Below are 9,351 nucleotides of genomic sequence, written 5' to 3' on the forward strand. Positions count from 1 at the left end.
AATTAGGCAAGAATCTCGTAATGTGAGATACCAGCTGTAACTTTGTAATAGTTGTATATTGACACCCTCAATGTTGTCTCAAAACCTACATATGGTAGGGTGTGCGCAACTATAAATTTCGGGGTCAAAGGTCACAAAAAACCGCGGTTTTTCGCTTTTTTTGTAAATATCTCATTTCCTATGGGTTTTTGCTATTTATGTTTATTATCAATATGGTAGAATACAAAATTCTCTACAAATTTTGTTTGAAATTTTTTTTTATACAGTGAACCGTTTCGAGATAGAGGGCGGAGAGCGCGCGGTCATAGCATCCCTTCAGGTCAACCGATGCCTTCGGTCAAAAACGCGCCATATATAGTTGATGAACTATCGCTAGATTAATGATTATAACCATTGGTCAATTTTTAAAATAACTATTTTTATTATATTTTTCATTTTTTTTTTTTCCACCTATCCACTTTTTATTCAGTATTAATTATTTAACCTTACCTGCCCATTAAATTGCAGAATTGTTAATATAAGAATTATATTTAAATTTAAACCTAATTCTTACATGATAAAAAAAAACAAATAATTAGGAATTTATCTTTTATTAGAAAATATTGTTTATACATTATTTTTTTCAAAGTAATAAAATGAAATAAAGGGTACAAAACTACAATTAATATTTTAATCATCTTCTTCCTCTTCATCGTCGTCTTCCGGCTGCTGGTGAATTTCAGACTGGTCTTCATTGTCGTCTTCAACGTCATTTGTCTCAATTTCTTCCATAATTTCGGTATCAAAAGTTCCAATCTTCGTTAATGTCGCTCTGGTATGGTAAAGCATTGAAACAAGCTTGTCCATTACATTGGCCACAAGCTAAAGAGCATTGCAAGCCCGCTTTCCTGCATCCGCATCGCGAACCACAACCACTCTTGCAGTTGCAGAAAAATTGTATTTAGCAAATTTCTGGAGCAGGTGGTAAAAATTGTCATGATAGGCTCCAGAAACTCGTTTCGCATTGCCCAACCCAATACCTTTGGTTCCAAATCATGCCCTAACCAAGTTTGAACTTGATAATATACACGTTCAAATGTTGATGAGCAGCTGCACTTGTTGGTGGAATATTTGCAAGCTGAACGGGTTTATTAAGTTTTGTAGACTTAACGTAATGAATATAACGAAGATGATCGAGACTTTTCACAGATTTTCGGAGCATTATAGACTGCCAGTAAGATTTGAGTTCCACTCTCTAATAATCTCTGGGTGCGAACAATTTTTCATTCCTCAAATCTTTAGCTAGTTCATCCAAATTTGTCATTTCTGAAAAACTTTTAAAAATGTTTTTTTTCCTTTTTAAAAAGCCCAGAAGTTGTGTCACATCCACTTAATGCGTGCAGAAATAAAATATGTGTTTGGAATGAGGATAATTATCAAAACTTTTAGTCGAGTATATCTCCGTTGTTACATTTCCTGTCCCAACTTTTTTAAAGAAAATTCTTTTCCGTGGGACAGGGTACGCCCAATTAAAATGACGAGTAAATCAATATCTTGTCCTATTATAATTGCAGATTTTCCAGACATTGATTCTTGAATTGCACTTTCAACAATCCGCATCATCTCTGGCTTGTTTTGCAGTTATATTTGCAGCCTTTAAATTTTCTATTAACATGTTAATTAGCCTAATTTTATTATTTTGTTGATAAAAAAATTCTTGAGAAACTGGTACAACTATTGTTTTATCGAAAACATACTTCATATGATTTTGAAAGTGCAGTTCTTCTCAGCTGCTCCATAGCTTTTACGTTCTTACTGTAGTCTGAATATCCGTCAAATACAACAATTATTTTGGACCTGTAATGCCTTTGTAAATAATTTATGTATTTATCAATTATAATAGAAAAGTATCTTCTCTGCTGGATTGGAAGGATGGAAGGATTTTGAAATTTACATTACATTTAAAGAAAATGCACTTAATTATTTTCTATTTAAATTTAAGAGTGTTTATGAAACAATAATCATATTATGATTTAAGTTTTTTCCTTAATTATTTTTTAATTTTAGTAAACGGTGATCAGTATTATTGAATAAATATAGATTTAAGGCACGAAAAAAATGACAAATAATAATAAAATAGTTAATAAAAATTGGCAAATGTTTATAATCATTAATCTAGCGATGTTCATCAACTATATGGCGCGTTTTTGACCGAAGGCATCGGTTGACCTGAAGGGATGCTATGACCGCGCGCTCTCCGCCCTCTATCTCGAAAACGGTTCACTGTATAAAAAAAATTTTCAAACAAAATTTTTAGAGAATTTTGTATTCTACAATATTGATAATAAACATAAATAGCAAAAAACCCATAGGAAATGAGATATTTACAAAAAAAGCAAAAAAACCGCGATTTTTGTGACCTTTGACCCCGAAATTTAATAGTTGCGCACACCCTCCATATGTAGGTTTTGAGACAACATTAAGGGTGTCAATATACAACTATTTACAAAGTTACAGCTGGGTATCTCACATTACGAGGTGAAATGCTAAAATGACTGGACTAATGGTAATGCATTTTTATTTTCTAGGGTGAATTGGAAATTAGTGGTGTATGGCATTGTAACATGAAATACTGGAATATGCATGAATACAATTAGATTCTAATATAAAATCTCTATGAAAGGTACAAAAATTCTGTAACTACATTTTTTTTAAATCTTGGATATAATATTTGTCATTAGTTTGCATTAGGGTTTGTCGGTAGGAGAAAATTAGGTAACCGGTTTTTTTAGTAAAAAATATCGCTTTTTAATATATGAATAATACTTAAGAAATTGAAAATTATAAAGTAGCCAAATTTACAAGTTTGATGAAAACTGCTGCAAATGACGTCTTTTGTTGCACTATAGTAAAAATATTTACATTTCTATATGTGAAAATTAGAACTCATAAAAACAAAACCTATTCGAGAACCGGTTTTCTAAAATATCATTTTTTTATAAACCCTACTTTATAAAACCTACAGCCCAAAATCTTGTAATGCTGATCATTTGACAAATATTTGTAGATAAATTACACCATTATAATTTTAATGATAGCATATTTATGGCCCTATTCTCCAATATAATTCATCTCTTATCTTACAACTGCATTAGATAATTTCTTTCTATTTCACAATATCCCATTAAAAAAAGTATCTTAAGAACTTTTATAAAACATCGGAGAAATTTGTCATAAAACCAGGTAGCCAACATTGAATTGGATCACCAATGGGTGACCTTTCGACATTTTTCCTTTATTTAATATACCATCAAAATTACTGAATGTTGTATAAGAACGACAGATTGTAATTCACATATGTAAATAAAAAAAAAATAAAACTGGATGGCATTTTGCAAGCAGGATATTGCATGAACTTTGCGATAAGTGTGAATAACTGATTTAATCAATAAGAATTCGAATGTAACACCTTTTTTTATTGTAGTACCATTTCGAAATTTTGACCATGCTCATTATTCTAAACTTTAATTAATTTTCATATTTAAAAAAAAATACATACTTATATAATCAATCAGAATAAATATTATAATTTTTTTACCACTTTTTGTAGACCCATAATATTTAAGGATATTGGTTAAGAGTATTGACTCTATTACTATACAAAGTTTCATCAAAGTCACAAAAAAACTGATCACTGCCTAGATTTTATAATAAATTATTTAAAAATTTTTTTTGGATTAGCAATCAGCATGAACCGTAACTGATACATTTTGAACATCTTCTGAATTCAGTCGATTCAGAATTTTCAGCTATGTCGTATACAATTTTTTGCACTTTTCTTCTAATTGTTACGAAATGTATTGGTCGATTCAAATTTTGGAAATCGGTTAAAACGTTTCTGAGAAAGCTTCAACAAAAGCTGAAAAATTGGCTTACCTACACACACATATACACATACTTTTTCTAAATTTGATCACAAACGATTCAGAATCACTTAAAATGTTGAGTAAACATAACATTTTCGGAATTTCTGGCGAAAACATAAGCTTTTCCTTCGGGAGTTAATAAATTCGAACGTTTTTATTTATTTTATTAAATTGATATTGTTAGATATATTCAGAAACGGTATGAAAATAATACAGATAAATTTAAATGTAAATAATTTAATTTCAAATTTCTAATGAATTAGAATTCATCAATATTTGAAAAAAAATGCCACATCTTCAGAAATCGAAAATTTCTTGAATAATAAACAAATTTGCTAAATTTCAAGTGTATGGAAATTGTAATTGAAATTTATAAAGTATACTTACTATACTATACTATAGCCAAGTATACATTTTTTCTTAAAATGTTATAAAAACTGCAGATTTTTTTCTCATTTTTTTTTTATTCGAAAGTGCATTCCATCCGGCTAATAATGGAGTATAATTTCCTTCAAATGGATGCCTTGACCGTCTAACAAAAAACGTCAGATGACGAACCCTTGATCATGTATTGTATTATATTTGTTAATATAATGACGGTTCTATAAATTTTGTCTTGAATCACAATGCCATGCACCACTAGTTCCCTTGATTTTCATAAAATCATTTACAATGCAGCTGTTCTAATGTTTTTCGTATCGCCATTAATTTCTTCAGATAGCATTTGTCATGTTCGCCGGCGTCGTCGACGGGTTTATTATACAGAATTATTAATATCGCTCCGTGGAAATTTTGCGTTTGCAACGACTCGTTCTATTTGCTATCATTTCTCTAGAGAAAAAAACTTTTTTATGATACCTTGTTTTATAATTAATTTTGTTGTAGAAAATGGAAACGATGGAAATTGTTTTGTTTTCTAATTGGACCGTGGATGAAAGTAATAATAATTTTCCTTTGAGGTTTAAATTATGGCATTTTGTTAACTTATTGTTAGATATAGGAAACTTATAAATATATTTTATATTCAACAAATAATATAATGGGATTATGTACTTGAAGATACTGATAATGATTTCAAACATTATTGATAATGTAATATATCGTTTTGTATGTTTATCATCCCACTTTCCATGATCTCAATGAAAAATGTATGTTATTTATTTAGTTCCTGATTTTTATAATACATCATGAAATCATTTTCGCTAATTGGTTTAATTAAAATGATTGTTTTATTTAATATAAATTGACGTTTACTATAATTTACGGTCAAATGTATATGATGACTAGTGGGGTGAATGGCATCATGCCTTAAAGCAAATTGCTGGAACATCGCGTACCGTAATGAACCGTATTGGAGGAATATTAAATGTTTTCATTTCAATTACTGTAACTTGTATATGTTTACAGAAACCTAAATAAACAAAACTTAATCAATCGAATTTAAAATGAAGGACATTGTCAAATATTTATAAGAATTATATAAACTGAATTGCAAAGTTAAAATTATTTATTTTGAGTTTATTAGTGAGCATTAGAACTTTAGCTAGAAAAAGAATTAACATTCGATTTATTTTTGATATTCAAAAAAATTTTTTTTTTTTAAAAAAAGCAATCGTTTTTTTGAACACAGGCAGAAAGTTTTTTGAACCATTAAAATCAGATGCTTATTTCTTTCAAAAACTGCAATTTTTTGCAAATTTACCACGGTATCTCCGAAACGGTTGGACCTGATTTTGCCAAAAACTAATCACCACTTCTTCCCATTATTACGAATTGAATGTTTTGTGGATCATTCAAAACGGATGCTCCGTTTTCTCAAAAACTCGATTTCTATTGCCTGCACTTTTTGTACCGTATCTCCGAAACGGCTGGACCTGCCTTTGGCAAAAACTAATCAGCACAGCTCCCTATCACGGATCAACCGATTTGAATGGTTCAAAAAACATTTGATTCCTATTGATAGGGAGATGTGCTGATTAGTTTTTGGCAAAGGCAGATCCGGCCATTTCGGCGATACGGAGCAAAAAGTGCAGAAAATACAAATGGAGTTTTTGAGAGAACGGAGTATCCGATTTGAATGATCTAAAAAACATTTAATTTGTAATGATTGGGAGAAGAGGTGATTAGTTTTCTTATGCCAAGGGCAGGTCCAGCTATTTTGAAGGTACAGAGCTAAATGTGCAAAAAATTGTAGTTATTGATAGAACTAAGCTCCCGATTTGAATGATTCAAAAAACTTTCTGCTTGTTTTAACAAAATAAAAAAAAAAATTTTTCAAAAAAATTTTTTTTGTATATCGAAAATAGTTCAGATGTTATTTTTAATTCTGACTAAAGTTCTAATATACTTTAAACAAATAATTTCAACTTTGCAATTCATTTTTATAATTCTTATAAATATTAGACAATGTTACAATATTTATAATAATATATTTGGAATCATTTAATATTTGTCGAACATGTCGTTACGGTACTGGAAGTTCGCGTCAATTGCCTTAAGGCACGATGCCATACACCGCTAGTTTTTACTTTAAATTATAATGTTTATATAAAGCCAATTTATATTTGTTCTAAAACCTCCGTTCTTGACTGTGTGGATCTTCGGACGTCCACTGCCGAATGAATATTCCCAAATAATTCTCATATTATTTCTCTTCTGGCCAGTTTTACGACAATATATGTCCTTTTCATTGTGGACATTGAACCCTTTCCATTCCAGGCACAAAAGTGCCCACTTATTTCGTCCGTAGTGCGAATTTCATTTAACCGAAAAATATTTCTCGCTTTCACGCCCGTAAAGCTTGATAACATACGCATAGGTCTCGGGGCGCGTATGGAATATATATTACTTTCTGTGGAACGTGTATCGAAGATAAAAGATAAGGAGAACTCTTTTGTTCCCTTCGTTCCAGTAATGCTGCAATATTTATTTCACACTTAGATCTGCTCTTTTGCTCTCCGAGATAAGCTGTGGAATAAAATGCATATCGAAAGCAATTGAAGGATATATTTATTTCACTTGAATTCGGGATTTAGGATTTCGATTCGTTTTATTCTGGTTTAGTAACGGATATCTTGTCTCTTCGTGTCGTGTTCACTTTATTCTTAAGAATAAAAATTAGATACTCGCAGCCTGATGTTAAGTACTAGTGACATCGGTTTTCTTTTGGAAATATAGATAGCAAAAAGTTTCCAAGCGAAAATAGCCTTCAGCCAGCATTGCTGCGTCACTAAAAATTCATTTTTATTTATTTATTTATTTATAAGCAAGCCGTAATCAATAATAATAGATATTATTTCAGGATCTTGTCAAACTTATTCATAATTAATATTAAAAGGATAGTCATTTTATAATTATCATAGTAGCTGCACGAATTTCGCTTCAGAAAAAAAAGAGCTGCCAAAAAGCATTCGAACATTAAATATTAAATATTAAAAAATGTATAAATTATTAAAAAATGTTCATCATCAAGTTCATCATATTAAAGTCTATTAGACCACAAGTCAAGCTCAAAATTTTTGCACAAGGTTGAAAGTCATACTGATTTAAAACCGTAGAAATTTAAATTAATAAAATAGCAATAAGAAACTAGAAAAAATAATAAAAATATATAAACAAAATAAAATATTAATAAAAAAATTACACACACAAATTGTAAACAACATAAAATTTATAACAAAATGATGAGACAACTGTTTGGGTCATCATCTATAAGAACTAACGCAGTTAGTTTAGTAAATCATCACAACTCATTGAATACTTAAGTATCGATGATCGCTGTATAAATAATCTAAAAAAAATAAATCTTCAAATTATTTGATTATTTACAGAAACGTGTAAAAATTAACCCTCCCAATGGCCTGTTCACAAGAAACAATGAAAGGTGGTAATAATCTAAAAAAAATAAATCTTCAAATTATTTGATTATTTACAGAAACGTGTAAAAATTAACCCTCCCAATGGCCTGTTCACAAGAAACAATGAAAGGTGGTGCTATAAAATTTGTACTCGTGTAATACAGAGTTTTTTAATTTTATCAGAAAATTTTCTCTTAACCGATAATTTTTTTATCAAATATTTGGTTTTTATATATTTAGTAGATCTTAATGATAATTCAAACTAGTGGGGTGCATAGCATCGTGCCTTACGGCAAATTGCTGAAACTTCCTGTACCGTAATTAAAAATCTTGGTACGAAACCCACAAATATTTACACAAAATGTGTACACATTATTAAAATCTCTATAAGATATCTGATTATTTGATGTACATTTGCCCAATAAACTTATTTGACCGCCAAATGACATTTTTTAAACTTAATTTTATTAAGTGTTCATAACCGTTGGATCTGCCTTCTTAAAAATTTAATCAGTTGTTCATCTTGTCAATACAAGTAAAATGATTTTTGAATTACTAAAATCGGACGCTCCGTTCTCTTAAAAACGGAGTTACCGTTTTGGCACTTTTTGCCCCGGATCGTCGGAACGGCTAAACATGCATTTGCCAAAAACAACACGTCTCCTTATCAATACGAATCAAATGTTTTTGAATTATTCATGTCGGTTGATCTGTGTTCCCGAAATCGTCGACGAAAATTTCTATCCGCACACATACATCTATTTTTTCTAAGGTATGCCTAAATGTTGAGAAACCTTTGAAACGTGAAGATGTATGAAAATTTTTATTTTCGATTTTTTTGCGATTACTATAACTTATCCTATGGGAAGTTAATAATCAAAACTCTTTCGAAGTATATATGTCATTTTACATATGATTTTGCTAGTATAATAAAAATAGGCCGATATTTTTCTTTCTAGTAAAAGATTTAAAATATATATTCTCTATGGACTCAGAAGTTTTCGATAAATTTTTAGACAGCTTTTAAAAATTTGATTTTCTTTCTAATTACAATTAACTGTTAGTATTAAATTTTAACTAAACGGATTAATTGAATATTAATTATAAATGTAAATGTAAATGTAAATGTAAATATAAATATAAATAATATAAATATAAATATAAATAAATTGTATGAAAAATATACAAATAAATGTTGGAAATGCATTTATTAAGCTTTTTATACTACCTATTCATTAGAATAGGTGGAATTGCAATGCAATAAATTATTAGAATTAGAGTTAACTGTTAAATAGTATTCAACAATTAACTCTAATTCTAATAAATGCATAATTTTGAATCTACTTGATACATTTAAAGTTTGAAAACCCCTGATATGACCACAATATGTCCTTAAATATGTTTCGAGCTGCATTCGAAGACTTAGGACACAATACATCAAGTAATTGAACCAACAAATGTATTTCGTAAACAAACATCAAAAGCAGACGTGGTTTCTTGTTTGTGCAAGCAATTCTTAACGAGAAACTATATGCTTCTTATAAGATTCTGTTTAGTCTCATTAGTGTAGATCGAAGTTCTGATGAGAT

The sequence above is a fragment of the Ctenocephalides felis genome, unplaced genomic scaffold, assembly GCF_003426905.1.
Source record: "Ctenocephalides felis isolate EL2017-DRISC unplaced genomic scaffold, ASM342690v1 CF-g0.4_SCAFFOLD_01604, whole genome shotgun sequence".
Classification (NCBI taxonomy): domain Eukaryota; kingdom Metazoa; phylum Arthropoda; class Insecta; order Siphonaptera; family Pulicidae; genus Ctenocephalides; species Ctenocephalides felis.